Consider the following 21,560-nt stretch of genomic DNA (forward strand, 5'->3'; position numbering starts at 1 on the left):
ATCATCCATATGTTTATCCAATAAACTTTTAAATGCCCTCAATGTTGGCGAGTTCACTACTGTAGCAGGTAGGGCATTCCACGGCCTCACTACTCTTTGCGTAAAGAACCTACCTCTGACCTCTGTCCCATATCTATTACCCCTCAGTTTAAAGTTATGTGCCCTCGTGCCAGCCATTTCCATCCGCGGGAGAAGGCTCTCACTGTCCACCCTATCCAACCCCCTGATCATTTTGTATGCCTCTATTAAGTCTCCTCTTAACCTTCTTCTCTCCAACGAAAACAACCTCAAGTCCATCAGCCTTTCCTCATAAGATTTTCCCTCCATACCAGGTAACATCCTGGTAAATCTCCTCTGCACCCGCTCCAAAGCCTCCACATCCTTCCTCTAATGCGGTGACCAGAACTGCACGCAATACTCTAAATGCGGCCGTACCAGAGTTCTGTACAGCTGCAACATGACCTCCCGACTCCGGAACTCAATCCCTCTACCAATAAAGGCCAACACTCCATAGGCCTTCTTCACAACCCTATCAACCTGGGTGGCAACTTTCAGGGATCTATGTACATGGACACCTAGATCCCTCTGCTCATCCACACTTTCAAGAACTTTACCATTAGCCAAATATTCTGCATTCCTGTTATTCCTTCCAAAGTGAATCACCTCACACTTCTCTACATTAAACTCCATTTGCCACCTCTCAGCCCAGCTCTGCAGCTTATCTATATCCCTCTGTAACCTGCTACATCCTTCCACACTATCGACAACACCACCGACTTTAGTATCGTCTGCACATTTACTCACCCACCCTTCTGCGCCTTCCTCGAGGTCATTGATAAAAATGACAAACAGCAACAGCCCCAGAACAGATCCTTGTGGTACTCCACTTGTGACTGTACTCCATTCTGAACATTTCCCATCAACCACCACCCTCTGTCTTCTTTCAGCTAGCCAATTTCTGATCCACATCTCTAAATCATCCTCAATCCCCAGCCTCCGTATTTTCTGCAATAGCCTACCGTGGGGAACCTTATCAAACGCTTTGCTGAAATCCATATACACCACATCAACTGCTCTACCCTCATCTACCTGTTCAGTCACCTTCTCAAAGAACTCAATAAGGTTTGTGAGGCATGACCTACCCTTCACAAAGCCATGCTGACTATCCCTGATCATATTATTCCTATCTAGATGATTATAAATCTTGTCTCTTATAATCCCCTCCAAGACTTTACCCACTACAGACGTGAGGCTCACCGGTCTATAGTTGCCGGGGTTGTCTCTGCTCCCCTTTTTGAACAAAGGGACCACATTTGCTGTCCTCCAGTCCTCTGGCACTATTCCTGTAGCCAATGATGACATAGAAATCAAAGCCAAAGGTCCAGCAATCTCTTCCCTGGCCTCCCAGAGAATCCTAGGATAAATCCCATCAGGTCCCGGGGACTTATCTATTTTCAGCCTGTCCAGAATTGCCAACACCTCTTCCCTCCGTACCTCAATGCCATCTATTCTATTAGCCTGGGGCTCAGCATTCTCCTCCACAACATTATCTTTTTCCTGAGTGAATACTGACGAAAAATATTCATTTAGTATCTCGCCTACCTCTTCAGACTCCACACACAATTTCCCATCCCTGTCCTTGACTGGTCCTACTCTTTCCCTAGTCATTCACTTATTCCTGACATACCTATAGAAAGCTTTTGGGTTTTCCTTGATCCTTCCTGCCAAATACTTCTCATGTCCCCTCCTTGCTCGTCTTAGCTCTCTCTTTAGATCCTTCCTCGCCACCTTGTAACTATCCATCGCCCCAACTGAAACTTCACACCTCATCTTCACATAGGCCTCCTTCTTCCTCTTAACAAGAGATTCCACTTCCTTGGTAAACCACGGTTCCCTCGCTCAACGCCTTCCTCCCTGCCTGACCGGTACATCCTTATCAAGAACACGCAGAAGCTGATCCTTGAACAAGCCCCACTTATCCAGTGTGCCCAACACTTGCAGCCTATTTCTCCACCTTATCCCCCCCAAGTCACGTCTAATGGCATCATAATTGCCCTTCCCCCAGCTATAACTCTTGCCCTGCGGTGTATACTTATCCCTTTCCATCATTAACGTAAACGTCACCGAATTGTGGTCACTGTCCCCAAAGTGCTCTCCTACCTCCAAATCCAACACCTGGCCTGGTTCATTACCCAAAACCAAATCCAACGTGGCCTCGCCTCTTGTTGGCCTGTCAACATATTGTTTCAGGAAACCCTCCTGCACACACTGTACAAAAAACGACCCATCTATTGTACTCGAACTATATCTTTTCCAGTCAATATTTGGAAAGTTAAAGTCTCCCATAATAACTACCCTGTTACTTTCGCTCTTATCCAGAATCATCTTCGCCATTCTTTCCTCTACATCCCTAGAACTATTAGGGATCTGTTTAGCGGGGTGTTTGGTTGAGCTGGGTGTGGTTTAGCTGGGTGTGTGGTTTAGCTGGGTGTTTGGTTTAGCTGGGTGTGTGGTTGAGCTGGGTGTGGTTTAGCTGGGTGTTTGGTTTAGCTGGGTGTGTGGTTTAGCTGGGTGTGGTTTAGCTGGGTGTGTGGTTTAGCTGGGTGTGTGGTTTAGCTGGGTGTGTGGTTTAGCTGGGTGTGTGGTTTAGCTGGGTGTGTGGTTTAGCTGGGTGTGTGGTTTAGCTGGGTGTGTGGTTTAGCGGGGTGTTTGGTTGAGCTGGGTGTTTGGTTGAGCTGGGTGTAATGACCTCCAATTGGCATTATTGGTTGGCCAATTGGAGTATGAGCTCCCTCAATGATAGCTCATTGAGGGGGCTCAGAGAAGTTCCTGTGTAGGCTTTGTGAGGCAGTCTTAAGTTGACTGGAATGCTAGCAGCACTGTTTGGAGCTGCTCTTGCATACAGTTATTGCAAATAAATACTGGTGTAGTGATGGAACCCCTGACTCCTGTGGATTATTACAGTGGCGACGAGGTAAACAAAGAACCTTGCGGAGACCAGCTGCCGCACTCGGAGGGTAAGCCTTGCTATTTCAAAAATGCCGTTTTTTGGGAGTTTAGATGCATTCGACCCGACTATTGAGGACTGGTCCCAGTATGTGGAGAGAATGTGTTACTTCTTCCAGGCCAATGAGATAATGAAGGACGAAAGGAAACAGGTTACCCTGCTGTCGGCGTGCAGACTTTCCGCCTTTGCCATTATACGTAGTCTAACTTATCCTGATACGCTGGACACGATACTTTTCCAAGAATTAACAAAATTGGTGGAAGAGCACTATGACCCGAAACCACCCCTCATTTTGCGTAGGTCCAGATTCTACACAACGAAGCGGGAAGACAGAGAGTCAGTCACAAATTTCTTGACCCGCCTGAGAAGGCTGGCGGAAAAATGTGAGTTTGGCCCGACGCTAAATGAAATGCTTCAGGACCGGTTAGTGTGTGGCATAAATAACCTCCCAATACAGAAGCGCCTGTTGGCGGAAATGCAGCTAGACTGCAGGCGGGCGTTACAGCTCGCACTGTCCATAGAAAAGGCAGCAAGTGGGGCGCAGGAACTACAGGGCACGCCAATGGAGGTGGATACCTGTGAGAGGGACTACCACAACGTGTCCAGCTACCAGTTAGCCACCCTCAGGAAAAGGATGAGGAATAGAGGGCCAAAGGAAAGCCCCAGAACTGCCCCACGTTTGCTGGGACTAACTGGAGACAGAGGGAACTACCAGCTGAGGCTCCCCCAACAGAGAAGGAATGTTTCTGGCACCAGACAGAGTGGGGTAACAGCGACAGAAACCCTAGAAGGAGATGGCAAAAGAAGAATAGCAGGTGGGGACGCAGGGAAGTACACAACCTAGACGCCCCATCTTCCTCCGAAGGGGAACAGTTGTATAATATTGCGACGAAGAAAGCAGATCCGATTAAGATTACCCCACTGGTGAACGGTCGGCCGACAATAATGGAAAAAGACACGGGTGCGGCTGTATCAGTAATGGGAGTGGCAGCATTTAAAAAAATCAAAGATGGACTTCCGGAGGTATTGGTGTCGGACAATGGAACGGCATTCACAAGTGGAAAATTCCTAAAGCGAAACGGAGGCCGCCACATCAAAACGGCCCCTTACCATCCAGCGTCCAACGGCCTGGCAGAGAGAGCGGTCCAGACACTAAAAGCGGGACTCAAGAAGCAGCCGGCAGTGTCAATGGACACAAAGCTCTCCCGCTGGCTGTTTGATTACAGGACCACACCGCATTCCACAACGGGCATACCGCCAGCTGAACTCTTAATGGGAAGGTGGCTGCGAACGAGGCTGAGTCTCCTTTTCCCAAATTTAACGGGGAAAGTGGAGAAACAACAGGCGGTCCAATGCAGGGGGCATGATAATAGTCAGCAGCAGAGACATTTCCAGGTGGGCACACCGGTTTGGGTCAAGAATTATGGTAATGGACCAATGTGGGTCAAAGGCACGGTAGAGTCCCAAACAGGGCCCATATCCTATGAAGTTTCGATAGTAGGTAAGGTGCTGAAGAAACACCTAGACCAAATAAGGGCAGCGGAACCACACCTGGAGGCAGTCGAAGCAGGACCGCCTCAAGCTGGGATAGCCCAGACAGAAAAGATACCCACACCCCAGGCCCGAACAATTTCTCCAGACCCCGTCATCCAGTCGTCAAGAGTTGGAGATGGACACGTTCGACGAGGCCACTGCGCCACCCCTCCTCGAGGAGGAGGAAGAACAACGTCCAAGGAGGTCGTCAAGGAAAAGATGGGCACCTATAAAGTACATCCCACCCTCGTCAGAGAACGACCCGGCAGACGACACAGAGGTGACAGACACGGACATGAGAATCAGGAAGAAGCTCAGAGGAATGCCAGCTGGCAGGAATTCCTCGGACCTTTGGGGGGGGATGGGTGTAATGACCTCCAATTGGAGTACGAGCTCCCTCAATGATAGCTCATTGAGGGGGCCCATTTAAGCACCTGTGTAGGCTTTGTGAGGCAGTTTTAAGTTGACTGGAATGCTAGCAGCACTGTTTGGAGCTGCTCTTGTATATAGTTATTGCAAATAAATACTGGTGTAGAGACGGAACCCCTGCCTCCTGTGGATTATTACGCTGGGTGCGTGGTTTAGCTGGGTGCGTGGTTTAGCTGGGGGTGTGGTTTAGCTGGGTGTGTGGTGTCATGAAAAAGGGGGAGAGGTCATGATATGCAGACATGCAGATAATGATGCACAGACAGGCAGCTAATGAACACAGAGAACAGGACATGACCAATGAGCAGGCAGGACACTCAGGGGTGGTATCTCACTATAAAAGGCATGAGGCACTCGCACTCCGCCTCTTCCCACTGATGAACATCTACAGCATGAGTCAGGGTGTATGTCCAGTATCACGCCTCCAGCATGTGGCTAAGAGCTAGTCTGGTTCAGTCAGACAGAGTAACCACGCTTAGGTTAGCAGAGAGTCGAACTCATAGAGAACTGTGCTAACTGTGCTACTGGTTCAATAAATCAGATTGAACTAACTTCAAAGTCTGGAGTATCTTTTGGTTAAAGTTGCATCCAGTTGCAGCCTTTGTTATCCCAGATTACATAACCCAACATCCTACCAAGGGATGGCTTAATCTAGGTGGTTTACCTCAGTCCGTTCCGTGACGACCAGCAAATGTATCCCATCACCATGGATAAGATTCAGGCTCCTCACCAGCTCAGGACCTCCGGCAATCTCAGTGTCAACTGGCGGACATTCAAGCAAAGGTTTCTGCTGTACATCGAAGCTTCAGACCTCTTGGGTGCGTCTGATGCAAGCAAGATCATGCTTCTTCTCTCAACAGCGGGTGATCAAGCCATCAAACTCTTCAACTCTTTTCACTTCACTGAAGGCCAGGACAAGACAAAGTTTCAGACCATCCTGGACAAGTTTGACAGTCACTGTGAAGTGGACACCAATGAAATCTTCGAGCGCTACATATTCAAACAGCGTCTACAAGGCAAAGATGAATCTTTCAACTCCTTCTTAACTAACCTCCACCTGCTAGCCATGTCCTGCAACTTTGGTGATATTGCTGACTCCATGATCAGAGACCAAATCGTGTTTGGAGTTCACTCGGATCCTCCGAGAGCAGCTACTGAAAATCAAGCATATGACCCTGCCAGTCGCGACTGAAACATGCACAGTGCATGAGAACGCCAAAAATCGCTATGCCCAGTACAAATTGGCTGAAAATGAGAAACTTGCCTCCCTCGGGGCAGAGTGTGTGCAGATCATCTCGCGGATGCAGCGCCTCAGCAATGATGACGGTGGCCATTTTGCGTGCTTTCCCAGGGCCCCACGCATGCGCGATGCGAACGGGATAACGAAGCGGCCGACACCCGCACTGCGCATGTGCGACGACGCGCGGAGCGTCAGGATGCCGACGTCATGATGTGCTCGAACTGCAGCGACGCCAATTTAAAGAAACATTGCCCTACAAGCGGCAGGCAATGTTTAAACTGTGGGAAGCTTGGACACCAGTCAGGGGCCAGCGCTCCCAATTCCGACACGTTCAGAGTGTGCAACAACGATCACAGGATTCTGATCCTAGCAGCACAACGGATCCGGAAGAAGAATGCCTGGACTCCGCCTACTGTGTGGGCATCATTACCAAATGTGAATATGCCACATCCAACTCATCACAAATTCAATCCATCCTCGCTGTGGATTCTGCGGACGAATGGCGTGCGGTCATGCAGGTCAACCACTGCTCCATCCAATTTAAGCTGGACACAGGTACTTCTGCCAACCTCCTCTCACAGGCAGATTTCAAAGGCATCAAGAAGTTCCCCCAAGGTCCTTCCTGCAGGCTCCTGGACTACAACTGAAATGCCATCACGGCACTGGGATCCTGCCATCTACTCGTCTCCAACCGGAGCACCCATGCACGGTTACGTTTTGAAATTGTCAAGCCAGACAGAGCATCCCTACTTGGCGCGCATGCCTGCAAGCAGCTGAACCTCGTGCAGCGGGTTTACACAACGACATCCTCCAATGTGGATCTTCAGGCCGGTTATCTTTTGGTTAAAGCTGCATCCAGTTGCAGCCTGTGTTATCCCAGAGAACATAACATGACATTGCGTGGTTGAGCTGGGCGCGTGGTTGAGCTAGGCGCGTGGTTGAGCTGGCTGTGTGGTTTAGAGAGGTGTTACTTGCCGCTGCAGCACTGAGAAAGACCTCGCTATTCAACGGTACTTTGCCTTTGTTTTGGCCTCAGCGAGGAACTCCCTGTCAAGGTCAATCTTTAAGTAATTTCCTGCACTGGTGAGCTCAGCTCAACCTGATTTGTGACGTCTTGCAAGAGACGTTTTGAGCGTGGTGAAACGCTTGAGATTGAACGGCCTCATCCCGACACCAAGTCGGGCGTGATGAAGCTGCTGAATCGCGGCCACTATATGTACACCAATTTCTAACATGCATCACAATACATTCGGCTATTAGGAAGGTTGGTTGGCACTGCTGCCTCATGACGCCGAGGTCCCAGGTTCGATCCCGGCTCTGGGTCACTGTCCGTGTGGAATTTGCATACTCTCCCATGTTTGCGTGGGTTTTGCCCCCACAACCCAAAGATGTGCAGGGTAGGTGGATTGGCACGCCAAATTGCACCTTAATTGGAAAAAATAATTGGGTACACAAAATATATTAATAAAAGGGAAGCAAATGGCATGTTGACCTTTATTGTAAGGGGCCTAGGGAACAAGAACGGGGAAGTCTTGCTCCAATTGTTTCCGACATTGGTGCCGCCACAACTGGAATGCTGTGTGCACTTTTCAATTCCACATAGAAAGGAAGAGGCAGCACAGCAAAGGTTCACCAGACTGGTTCCAAGGATAAGAGGGTTGTCCTATGATAAGAGGCTGAGCAAATTGGACTTAGAGGCCTGGACATTTGGTCCAGGATCAGGAACCAAATATCAAGACAATTTCTGGGTCTCAACCCCCACGAGCATCAGTCTTGCAAAAAGATTTTCAATGATAAAAGCAAGTTTAAATCGCAGCAATGTGCAGAGGAGGAGACAAGAACCAGTTATGGAGGGAGATTTCAAAAGGTAAAAGGCAGCTATGACGAGGCTTGTCGTTGCCTGGAGAAATTATGCAGCAGGAGAGCGGAAGGTCAGCTGCCTCCAGGTACAAACATGCCTCTTCTTCACAAGAACTCAAGCCCTTTGCTCATGCGATGGCAGCTTCACGACATCACATGGGACACCACTGTTTGACTATCCTTTTTCTTACACAATGTTTCATCAGAAATCACGGTCATTAATGGCTTCTGCCTGTGCTCACGACAGCTGTGCATTACCGTGCCTCTAGCCATTCGCCCTTCCCGTTATTAACATTAAAGAATTGATTCTCTCCTCTCTAGCCTGTTAACAAGCTCCTCAAATGAGCTCAACAGCTAATTAATTGGAAGTATGCAGGTTATCAGCTCTTTCCCCGTCCTTCTTTTAAACATTACAATACGGAGGTGTTGAAAAACTGACGTGCCATCCTACTGAGCTATTTTAAAAGCATAATTGAAAATTCAGCCCACAATCTCTGGAATTTCAAATAGGAATGATGTGAAGGAATTAGGAAGAGTGCAGAAAAGATTCACGAGAGTGGTTCTGGAGGTGAGTGACTTCATCCACGCGGACAGGTGGCGAAAGTGAGACTGTTCTCCTGACACAAGAGGAAGTTGAGAGAGAAGTTGATATAGCTGCCCAAACTCATAAGGTCAAAGTAGATAGTGAAAGACTGTTCCCATTGACAGCTGGGTCAAGAACAAGAGGACACTGATTGAAGACAACTGCAACAAAACTATAGGCAACATGAGGAAAAACTGATTTACACAGCTTGAGGTTAGGATCTTCAATGCGTGGTGGAGGCAGGTTCAACAGTGGCTTTCGAAACAACATTAGATCATCAACTGAAGAGAAAGAAATTGGAGGATTATGAAGAAAGGGACAGGGGTGATTAAATGATTGGTCTTGCAGAGAGTTGGCATAAACATGAGGGGCCAAATGACCTCCGTCTGTGCTGTGACTATGGTTCTATTTGGATCATTCAATATGTGACGACCTGGGATTGTTGGAGAACCAATCTGGTCATTATCCACTTTACATGCTGAAATCAACATGATTGCCATGGGTTTAGAATATTCTTCAATCTGCAGGAACTACTAAATAAGAGAGAAAACTGAAGGCATCTGGACTTTTCCACAAAGGAGTGTTACCTATGTAAAATGATACAACCCATAGGTTACATGTAGAATGATGGATTTTAAAGTACTTAAAATGAAACAGGAGGAAAGGAACTATTCTGTGTGGCCTGGAAAATACCAACTTGGCCGGAAGAATGCACAATGGATAACATTAATGAAACAACTATCAAGGTAAATGCTCCCAGGTCAGCTGCCAGCATTGGGATCACAGTAGAGCGTCAGGCTGGAGAAGTCAGCATGCTCAATTTACAGTTCTTACAATTTCCCATTCTTTAGAATTATTTACTTGTTTTCATGCAATTTACAGTGCAGAAGGAGGCAATTCGGTGCAGTGGGTCTGCACCGGCCCTTGGAAGGAACACCTCATTAAGGCCACGCCGCCACCCTAACCCTGTAACCCATTAACCACACCCAACCTTTTGGACACTAAGGGCAATTTAGCATGGCCAATCCACCTAACATGCACATCTTTGGACTGTGGGAGGAAACCGGAGCACCCGGAGGAAACCCACGCAGACATGGGGAGAACTTGCAGACTCCGCACAGCCATTGACCCAAGCCAGGAGTCAAACTGGGACCCTGGAGCTACGAAGCAACTGTGCTAACCACTATGCTACTGTGCTGCCCACGTTTTAAACATGTTCACACCTTTGCCAAAATAATGGATGAAAAGAATTCATTCAGAAAAGCACTAAAACAATTGTCATTTATTTCTCAGAAAAGACTAAACTGCATTTTTGGGTTTGACCTTAAAATTAGCAGTTCCGGGTCAAGAGGACAGTTTACTTTTATTTAGACTGTTTTTGCTACAAAACCATTAATAACTGGTACCCTATAGTTAACCCATCTGAAGGTTTTTGTGCCACCAATATTCAGAAGCAAAATAAATTAACACTAAACATGTGCAGAATACTTCAAAATAAAAATCAGTATGTTTCCATGTTAAATAAATTTTTGTCCTATATTGATATGAGCAGTGATATATGTTGAATACTGTACTGTAGTTTAAATGAATTTAGTCAAACAAACTTCAATGATATTGCAATTCAACTGGTACATTGTATTATAGAGCAATTAAGTAGACATTTGGCTTGTGGCTGAATCCCTATAAAAGCACTTTCTTGCAAAATAAATACTAATATGATGCCAGTAATATTACATTTTTTCCAGGGAACACACAGGATGACATATTGGAGGTCATTCACCTTAAGTATAAAGCTTCCATATATGAAATGTTCACTGGTTTTATTATGGCCATTCAGGAAGGAACATTTTGATTGACAACTCTACTCAAAATGGTTTAATTAAATGTGATGGGAAAATAGTAGGTGTTTCTCTTTTTGTGAAACAATTAACAGCCAATCTGTTATGTACATGAAATGCTTTCCGAGTGGCAATCATAAGAACACGTGCTTTCTCTTCTCAATGATAGACACAACTTGAGGACATGAGTGTTAAGTTTGTTCTTCACAGTTCCTCTGATTATCTGCTGTGGTATAAGGGAGGGGTATCGTCTCTCCCAGGTGGGTTCATTGCACACTTTGGAGGAGCTCATCCTGTATTGGTCCTCACCTTCACCCAGCTCTAACCTGTGGCTCCACATAGTTGATAGCTGGCACACCCTGGTTAAACCACTTCGATGGGCAGGCCGAACCAGGTGAGCCCGGCCATCAGGACTTCTACCCTCGGCTACTAATAGACTTGTCTCCCTTGGCATGTGAAGGCTGATTCCAGTGGACTGGGCTGTTGAGACCAATCTAAGATCCATGGTCTTGAAGGTGTGTCTGCACGATGTTGTGGAATGTGTAGAGTTCGACAAGACACAGAAGATGTCCTGGTCACCTACCGTATCCAAATCTATTTCCAGCGTCTAGACTAGTCTTGCCACTGGACTAAGATAGGTAAGGGTGAGAGTGAGGTTGACAATGTGCAATACTCCCTCACTATAATTCAATTCACCCAGTCTTGCCCATCATTTTTCTATCCTCGCTTATCCCTCATCTATCTGTTTTAAATCCTGTGGCAATAGATGAGTGACACAGCAGTAGATGTGAACTGAATGGGAGCTGTAGCATGACAACTCAGGCTATAGGCTTGCTTTTTCACTGGAATGAAGCAGAAGTGGAACTCGGCTGTCGCTGCGCGACCAAGCAGCCCACTGCTCACCTCCGTAGTATGAGGAAGAGACTAGAAAAAATGGCCCAAACATTGTTTGCTTCACCTCCCTGGCCAACAGGTCATTAACACGGTTGTAAGTCAGTATCTAAAAAAGGAAGTCAAGGTGAGCTAGGTCACCATTGATTCTTGGTACACACGCAACTTCATGGACAATGTTAAAGTGCATAGACCTGACAGAAGAACTGCTCTTGTTGCTAGCGAGCTGGCTCGGCACAACTTGCAGGGTTACCGCCATCAGCAAGACTCCGCTACCTCAGGTCTTCTTGAACTCAAGGAAATTCATGCACGTTCCATGTTCTTTCATAGTGGTTGTGGAAAAGAATAATGGCACAAAGCTGGTGTAGGCTTTGCCGTCATGAACATGTGGTGAGACAATGGTGTAATAGTAATGTCACTGGACTAGAAATCCAGAGGCGCCAGTTAATGCACTTTAGACTTGGGTTCAAATCCCACAGTGGCAATTTGATGATTGCACAATATTCAGCACCTGCAACTCTTCAGATACTGAAGCAGTCTGTGTCCAAATTCAGCAAGACCTGGATGATATCCAGGCTTGGGCTAACAGGTGGCAGGTAACATTCAGACTACGCAAGCGCTAGGCAATGACTATCTTCAACAAGAGAATTTATCCTTGACTTCATCAGGGTTGGCATTGTGGTGGTATACACATTGATGGGAGTTACTTGCCTGTTGCCAGAAAGGGGGAATTTAACACCATCATTAACACCTGTGGGAAGCAGGTCATTTTTTCCCCTTTATCCTTCCTTGGGATGTGGACGTCACTGGAACGGCCAGCATTTGTTGCCCATCCCTAATTACCCTTGAACTGAATGGTTTGCTAGGTCATTGCAGAGGGCAATCTACCATCGCCCTATTAACATTCAATGGAATTACCATCGCTGAATCCCTTCCTATCAACATCCTTCCATTGATCAGAAACTGAACTGGACCAACCATATAAACACTGTGGCTACAAGAGCAGGTCAGAGGCTAGGAATCCTACGGTGAGTAACTCGCCGCCTGACTCGCCAAAGCCCTTTCACCATCTACAAGGCACAAGTCAGGAGCATAATGGAATATTCTCCCCTTGCCTGGATGAGTGTAGCTCCAACCATACTCAACAACATGCCACCAGGCCAAAATAGACCACTTGATGGCACCCCATCAACAAACGTTCACTCTTTCCAGCACCTACGTTCAGTGGCAGGCGTGTGCACAATCTACAAGATGCATTGCAGGTATGCACCAAAGCTCCTGAGGCAGCACCTTCCAAACCCACGATAACTACCACCTCGAAGGACAAGGGCAACAGACACATGGGGACACCACCACCTGGAGGTTCCCCTCCAAGCCACCACCCTGACTTGGAAATATATTGCCGTTTTTTCACTGTCGCTGTGTCAAAATCCTGGAACTCCCTCCCTAACAGCACTGTAGATGTACCTACATTACATTAACTGCAGCAGTTCAAGATGACAACTCACCACTACATTCAAGGGCGATTAGGATTGGGCCTTAAATGCTGTCCCAGCCAGTGAAGTGCACGCCCCAAAAATGAATTTAAAAAATTAAAACCGATCTGTTTCACTTATGTCCTTTAGGCAAGAAAATCTGCCATCCTAAACTGGTCAGTGAAGGAAATCTGTCATCCTAACCTGGTCAGGGAAGGAAATCTGTCATCCTAACCTGGTCAGGGAAGGAAATCTGCCATCCTAACCTGGTCAGGGAAGGAAATCTGTCATCCTAACCTGGTCAGGGAAGGAAATCTGCCATCCTAACCTGGTCAGGGAAGGAAATCTGCCATCCTAACCTGGTCAGGCCTAGATGTAACTCCAGACCCACTGCAATGAGGTTGATTCTTAACTGCCCTCTGCAATTACTAATCAAGCCAGTCAGTTCAAGGATAATTAGGGGTGGGCAACAAATGCTGGCTTTGCCAGTGACACCCACATACCAATAAAGTCTAAAGAAAACAAAAGATGACTCACCTCCCATGGGTGCTAATGATTGTCTGATGCTGATTAAACTCCCCCTCTCTGACAACAGGCAAGTAACTCCAATCAGTGTGTATGACATGACCATGTGACCAACCCTAATGATGTCAAGGATAAATTTGATGATGACCTCCGTTCCTTGATTGCTACAGTGTAGAAGTCAGACAAGCTCATTATTCTTGGCAAACACCACTTCAGTGGTTCCTTCACCTTTTCCGAAACCACACTGTCTTTCTGACAGCAGATCCTGGTTGAAATGTTGCAATGAACAGTTCATAAGGAATCTAGCTCGTAAAGGTTTTGCCAGGGATGGAGAGGGATGAGATTCCTATATGGCTGTGCAGTGCACAATGGGGAGACCTTATTGTGGGATGGTTCATTACCCCTACATGTACTGAAAGTGTTCAGTGAGCTTTTTGTCCCGCACTGATCTCCCAGCTTGTAGTCCTCAGCTGTGATAGCATCAACTTCTGGAGCTTCGCCACTCGACAGGAGTTTGATTACCATTCGTCATTTCTAGGAGTGTTGCAGGATCATCAAGAGAGCAGTTAATAACATCCTGTGGCAGCCTGTTGATTGCTTCATCATTGATGGATGAAGATTGATTGAGGCTCCGGTTAAAGCGCTCTGCCCATCTTTCTAAAATATGGGATTTTGTTGTGAGCAGCGTTAACCCTTCGGCATCGAGGATTGGCAATGAACTAGTAGACTGGGGTTCAAAGACAAATTTCAGAGAGTCTCAGTCTTAGGCCAGATCTTTCCTGCCGTTCGCTCTGGCCGGATCATTTGGTCCCGCCGATGGCGCACCGGCACCCCGGGTTACCCGAAAGTGAGGGGTGCATACAACGGGAAACCCTGTTGACAATGGCGGGAACAAAATATCCCACCACTGACCAATGGCGGGCCGCCTCCTCTGCTGCATGCATGGAAAATCCCACCCTCTGTGTCTGCATATGACAGATGTTCATCTGCTTTCTGATTCAGGCACGTGGCATGTAGGTCTCTGAGCTTGCATTGGACAATCCAGGGGATCTTGTTGAGACAGTTATGATCTGTCATTGGGGTAAAACTCTATCGAGGCAATGGGTGGAATTTTTCTTTTTGGCGGGTGTCCCGCTCACTGCCTGAAAAAGCAGCAAGATACTCATGCTGACTCTAAGGAGGAAGGCCCACTGTATCTTCTGCCCATCAGGCAGTTAAGTGGACAGTGGAGGGCTTTCTTTCAGATAGAAGATCCTGAAAGGTGACATCCCAATTGGTTGGCAGCTCTTACACTTGGCAGCACCACAAAAGAGACCATGGCTGCCGCCAGTGCAACAACTCCCAGGGTCCCGGGATCGTGATGCCACCCAGGAAACAGGAGTGCTGGGGGGGGGGGGGGGGGGGGGGGGGCTGGAATTCACACTGCTGCCTCACAGTTCAAGGGACCAGGGTTTGATCCCAGCCTTGGGTGACTGTCTGTATGGAGTTTGCATGTTCTCCCCGCGTCTTAGTGGGTTTCCTCTAGGTGCTCCGGTTTCGTCCGACAGTCAAAAGCTGTGCAGGACAGGTGGATTGGCCATGATCAATGTGCAGGTTTACAGGATGGGGTGGCGGAGTGGGCCAAGGTAGATGCAGACTTAATGGACCGAATGGCCTCCTTCTGCACTGTAGGGATTCTATGAATTCTATGCATCTAGAGAAAGGAATATACAACCTTTGTCCAAACCAAGTGGAGAAATGGGAGTCATATTACAGAACCCACTCTGTGCCTGCCCAATTCACACCCAGCTGGGAGAACCGGTTATCTTGCCTCATGGAGCTGCAAAGGCAGGTTGCCATCTTCCATCAATCACGCAACAGTAGAACCAGAGCTTTGTCCAGGTTTAAATTTCTTGACCTCCACTGTTTCTACTGAACCCTGAATTTCCATACCAGTGCCTATAAGCCTAATTCACTTCTACATGCCCATCTCAGCATGGCAGGAATCTCTACTGGAACAATAAATTATCCAGCATCAGTCTTTTGCCTGCCAACCCTGAAAGAATATACAGTTGGATTTTGATTCTGAACTCACATGAAACTATCATTTAATTCTTATCTTATCTGTGGTCTTTGCCCTGTACCTCTTTCTTGTCCTTCTCCCTCTTTTGTGGTATGAAGGTTCTGGGGGTTACATAGTCACACTACCCTCCTGCGTTTTGAAGTGTATGTAAAATAAACTAACCCTCTGAAGAACTGAAGTCCGAGGTGTGCTCTCATTGCAGTCAAATGAAGCCAACCAAGGACATTCTAAAGGCTTCACTTAGGAGTTTTAAAGTCATAGAATCATAGAGCTTTACAACATAGAAAGAGGCCCTTTGGCCCATGTCTGTGCCGGCACCAAGCACTTATCTATTCTAATCCCATAGCATACACGGCTACACGGCTACTGAACTTTTCAAGTGCTTATATAAATGCTCCTTAATGTGAGAATTCCCACCTTCAAAGCCCTAATCAGGCAGCGAGTTCCAGATTCCCACCACCCTCTGGGTGAAAAAGGTTTTCCTCAAAGCCCCTCTTAAGTCTTCTGCCCCTCACCTTAAATCTGTGCCCCTGGTTATTGACCTCTCTACTAAACGGAAAGGTTTCCTCCTATCTACTCTATCTATGTCCCTCATATTTTTGTACACCTCGATCAAGTCCCTCCTCAACCTTCTCTGCTCCAGGGAAAACAACCTCAGCTTAACCAGCCTCTCTTCATAGCTGAAACGCTCCAGCCCAGACAACACCCTGGTGAATCTCCTCTGCGTCCTCTCTAGTGCAACCACATCCTTTGATATCGACTTTGAATCCTTGGAGAAGCTGCTCCAGGATCACCGCACCCAGCGCCACCAAAATAAGAAACAATGCAGCCTCCTTCACAAGGAAGCACATATAAGAGGCAGAGAGATAAAGCAAGAAGAGGAAATCCTGGGCCAGCAACTCATCCAAAATTCAATCGTCCACAGTATCCTCTTCTATTTGCAATAAAACATTCTGGCTGCAGATCAGCCTTCGAAGTTACCGGAACCCTACCTAACATCACAGGTGATGAACTTGGGCCATTTTAGCCTCAAACAAAGATATTCTGCCTGGATAACAAAAGTATGGCAGAACACAAAATAAGTGTCAATCATTCTCTATCCATTAACATCAATGGACAGAAAATCATAGGCGGTCCACAGGCCACCAAGTGGGCGAGACTGGAGAACTTGCAGATCCTAACACATGTTATGAGAAAAGTTATATTGGATGCCATCAATGTTCATCTAAAGGGCAATGCAGGCCAGTAAGTGTCATCAAGGTGGTGGGTATAGAAACAATAGTCATGTCTCACTAACTTGCTAAGATTCATGAGGTGGGAAGTAATCAGGTGAAAGAATTTCATGTGGTGGATATCAATTCACTGCATTTTCAGAAAGGTGTTTTCACCAATGAGACTTGAATGAAGGTCAAGGCTACTGGAATTAATGGTGATTGAGGTAGCTAAATGTGAAACTGATTTGGCAATAGGAAGATAATGATCTTTTATTTGTTCTCGCTAGTGGGCATATGCTGGAGAGACCATAATTATTTCCCAATGCTTCTTCTTGAACAGCAGTTATTCGTACAATTGAGTGGCTTGCTCAGTATTAAACCTCAACCATGTAGCGTAGAGTGGAATTACATGTAGGCCACAACAGATGGTATGTTCCCTTCCCTCAAAGACATTAGCCTGGTGCTAGCTTACAATTAGCCAGATTTATTAGGGTTAGAAACTTGAATAAAACAGGCATATAAATTAACAATCTTGGGGCATGATATCCTGCCAAAATTGGATCAGGTAATTTTTCAGTTATCCAGCTGAATAGGGTATTAGGTGCCTTACATGTCATTTAGATTCTTTCATAGTGTCAACGGTTCAACTTTTAAAAGGTATATTGCTGCTCAGACCCCTTTCTTTAAATTGATCTGCAACATTTATTCCATGGACTGTTGATAGATATCTCTATATTGAGAAAAGTCTTCCACAATTTACGACTATGTTTGAAAAGCTGAAGTTAAAAATATGCATTAAATGTCGCATCATGCTTTATTTATGACACAGTGCAGTGACTGTATGGAGAATGTGTCTATTTTGAGACACTCTGGGGATAGATTGTCACTTTAGCCACAGACAGATTGAAATCTCTAAAGAGCAGCAAAAGTAAGATGATGGATGAAAAACAAGGTAGCAATTTTTCAAGATAGGGGGCCAATGTTTCTCCAGTTCATCACGCAAAATCAGAAAAGAGGTGAGCAAATTCTTGCACTAAAGGCACCAGCTCTGCCTTGCAAACAATTCCACAGATTTTGTTTTCACAAAGTAAGACAATGCAATTTCCTGTAAATCATTGATTGCTGGCATCATTGTTTACAATGACCGCTGGCAGATTGATTCCGTTTCTGATTATTTGGATATAATTGCCATTTGGGACAAAATGCGGTCTATGCACGCAAATTCTTCTGACCATATTTACTCGTTCTAGGAAACAATTCTTCTCCAGAGATGGATAATTCTTATTGTAATCACACTTGACTGTACCCAGGGTGGCTTTAAATTTTGCATCAATCTCCCACCATAAATACAAAACAAATTAGGGATCGATTATCCTCCAGCGAAAAATTAATCTTAATTCTACAGGAAAAAAGAAACACCTCCAGACTTCGGATCATTCTTTGTCGAATCTCCCTTGCATCTGAGATTCTGTAGTAACACTGAATTAGTCAGTGGTTTAATGACTGCTAATTATAAAAGACAGTACAGAGGAACTCATAAATGGTGGCAAAGAAGACCAGATAATGAAAACTGTACACGCAAGTCATTCAATTGAAGATTAATTTAATTTCAAAGCTGTCGTAAAGTAACAAAACCAAAAACAGAAGTGAGCATTTGATAGAATGCTGAGCCTTTCTGCCCATATTATTTTAACTATTTCTCTTTAAACATCCTTTTTAGCGTTTTTTTCCGATTGCTAATTAAATACAAATAATATTTTCCATAAGTCTCCCAAACTTGTACAAAAACTTTGGTGATTTCTCTGGTGGACATGGCTGAAAAATAACGGAGTTCCTTATTTTAAACAGCTGCATCAATTGAATCAATCAGAGATATCATTGGGCAGCAAAGAAAGTTGCCTTATAAACACACAAAACCATTTTTATTGACAGGAATGTTTAATTATTTGTTAACTTTCATGTTGTAATGTAATTAGTTATCAACAGAAGAATTGTAATGCCAGTACTTTTCACCATTTCCTGCGACGTTTCATAAATATTGGGCAGGACTTTCTGGCCCCATGTGGCGTGTTGGCTGCTCGCGGGATCTTCCAGTCCCGCTGATGTCTACGATGGTTTGCGTAGCTCACCCGTCCTGTTGCTGGTGAACCTGTCGCAGTTGGTTGCCTTTGGCAGGACTAAACGATCCAGCCGGTGGGAAAAACCTGAAAATTTACCCATACAAACTGATCACTTCTTCCGGAACATACTTAATCTCCTCGATGGAGGAGATTAAAGTGAAAATTGGAGTCAGAGGAAACTGTAGCACAAACATGAGCCATTCAGGCCATACCTGTGCTGACTCTTTGAAAGAACAATCATACTTAGTCCCTCACACCTACTATTGTTTTCTGTAGCCTTGGAACATCCTCCGCCTCAAGTAAATTGGAAGGAGAATAAAAAGAATAAAAATAAAATATTGGTGACAGAAGGAAGAAGGATCAATAGAAAATTGTGCTTTAAGGAGGGCAAAAAGCAGTAAGAATTCACATTCCAGTGATAACTGCTGGAAGTGTGCATGTGTGGGTGTTGGCTGAGAATAGGTTTGTACTTGGCTGTATTGCTTCTGGTGATTAAATAGTCTGCAGACACTCACTGTAGACATATAGGCATAATAACCACATGGGCAAGATCCAAGAGGCTGGCCAGCATCCAGAGAACTGAATCCTGGCAAAGAACTAACACCATCAGAAGAAGAAGAGGAAGGGAGAGAATTGCAAAAGATAGAAAATAAGGTTATGTTTATCAACATGAACCAAGGCTGATTAAATAATTTGTGGACCGCAATAATTAAACCCTTTTTACAACCACAAAATACAATCTGTGAAGCACAATACAATTGGTCACAAGTCAGTAATGTTGATTCATTCCAAACAGTATACTTAATTACTTTGAGGTGTTAAGAGAAAAAAATTTAAACGTTTCATTTTTGGCTATTCACATCTTTAAGCAGATTAGCTATATTAGGAAAAGTCCATGACCTAGAAATTCAGGCCCTCAGGAAAACCAGGTCTACTTGCAGTTCTTAAAGGGAACGCCTTTTAGGCCGCGACTAACAGGGTCTGTTTTCAAAGTATACTGATTGAATGTGTTCCTGCAAGGTACAGAAGTGCCCCTTGTGACCCCACAATCAAAGAATGTAGACCAATGACTGATACTGCTTCTGCTGCCCTTCATTCCCCAACAAGTTGCAGACCAAAATGATGGATGTGTTGGATTTAACCGGCTCACTGGATCAGATGATCTGTTCTCATTTGTTATTTTCTTAAATTCTTTTGCGATTTTACTGATTGCCTTATGCCAGTTGATGCCTGGAATCTGATTAGATCAAATTCACCTTTCAGGATCAATGTCCATAAATTCAGAAACCAATACGCCTGTGAAGATCTCAATCCAAGTACGAAATCTTTCAAGGGACATTCCAATACATCAGTTATTTCTGGTAACAGGAATTCCTTGGAAATTCCAGTAGTAGTCTTAATTTTTATAATACTCTGAGGTTACTTGAATTGTTTATACAATTGAAACATACAAAAATAATTACAGCCTCCATATAAGTTCCGACGTCAAAACTGTAGCCTCTGAACCATACTTTTGTGTCCAGTTTGTCAACTTTAAAAACGTTTAATTCAAATGCGACAAAACAATGGGGGATCTACTAGCGGAAATGGAGAGATTTGTGGGAAACCCTATACATTGATCCCCCATTTCCCCACCCTTAACGGGGCTCACTGACTGGCATTCCTGCCCACTCACCTTTGCCTGTGACGATCTTCATCCCCGGCTCTCCTGCAGTACCAGAAGTGTGTCACCAAACCCAGTGGCGCTGTCAGTACTGGTGAGCTGCCAGTCTTTGGTTGGCCAGCAGCTCTTCAAGGTGGAACATCTTCCCTGCACCAGGATGTCCAGCGGGAGAGTGCTCCTCGTGGAACCAGGAACACCAAACAGCAGCCTTTAGGCTGCCTAATCTGGACTTAATCCCGACGGTGCTCCTGCAGTGGGAATACTACCAGCTCTGCAGCTGGGCCTCTGCCATGACCATTAAATTCTGCCCATTTCCCCTATTTTATGATGCAGAACATAGCTCTTTACTTCCTTAAAACAGAGAGGACAAATTGAGGAAGCTCCTCGGGCTGTTTTGTTCCGATGCACCATCACTGGAATATCGCTCAGTTTTGGGCCCTGTCCAATTTGTACCTTTAGATAGATGAGAGTTTTCATCAACAATGTGGATTCTGACAGCTTTCACTCATAACTCAAAACATAACTTCTTTAAGAAAAATCAGGTTAAAGTCCAACAGGTTTGTTTCGATGTCACTAGCTTTCGGAGCGCTGCTCCTTCCTCAGGTGAATGAAGAGGTCTGTTCCAGAAACACATATATAGACAAATTCAAAGATGCCAAACAATGCTTGGAATGCGAGCATTAGCAGGTGATTAAATATTTACAGATCCCCGGGATCTGGGATTCATGTCGCATTACATTCATCCCCCACCATCTGGCCTGCGAAATCCTACCAACTGTCCTGGCTTGGTACAATTCACACCTCTTTAACCTGGGGTTACCCCATCTCTGGATCTGTAAAGATTTAATCACCTGCTAATGGTCGCATTCCAAGCATTGTTTGGCATCTTTGAATTTGTCTATATATGTGTTTCTGGAACATACCTCTTCATTCACCTGAGGAAGGAGCAGCGCTCCGAAAGCTAGTGACATCGAAACAAACCTGTTGGACTTTAACCTGGTGTTGTAAGACTTCGTACTGTGCTCACCCCAGTCCAACGCCGGCATCTCCACATTAAGAAAAATCAGCAGATGTGTTTAAAATACTAAAGAGGAGCATACAATCTTCTGATGTTTAATGGTCT

General features: G+C 45.5%; 1 protein-coding gene across 3 annotated transcripts in view; it reads right to left on the bottom strand.

Annotated features, from left to right (window-relative positions):
• LOC140424910 (plexin domain-containing protein 2-like) overlaps positions 1-21,560 on the bottom strand; it is a 557,096-nt gene that overhangs the window by 263,071 nt on the left and 272,465 nt on the right. The gene's annotated exons all lie outside the window — the stretch shown is intronic.

This window comes from Scyliorhinus torazame, chromosome 6 (genome assembly GCF_047496885.1).
Source record: "Scyliorhinus torazame isolate Kashiwa2021f chromosome 6, sScyTor2.1, whole genome shotgun sequence".
Lineage (NCBI taxonomy): Eukaryota > Metazoa > Chordata > Chondrichthyes > Carcharhiniformes > Scyliorhinidae > Scyliorhinus > Scyliorhinus torazame.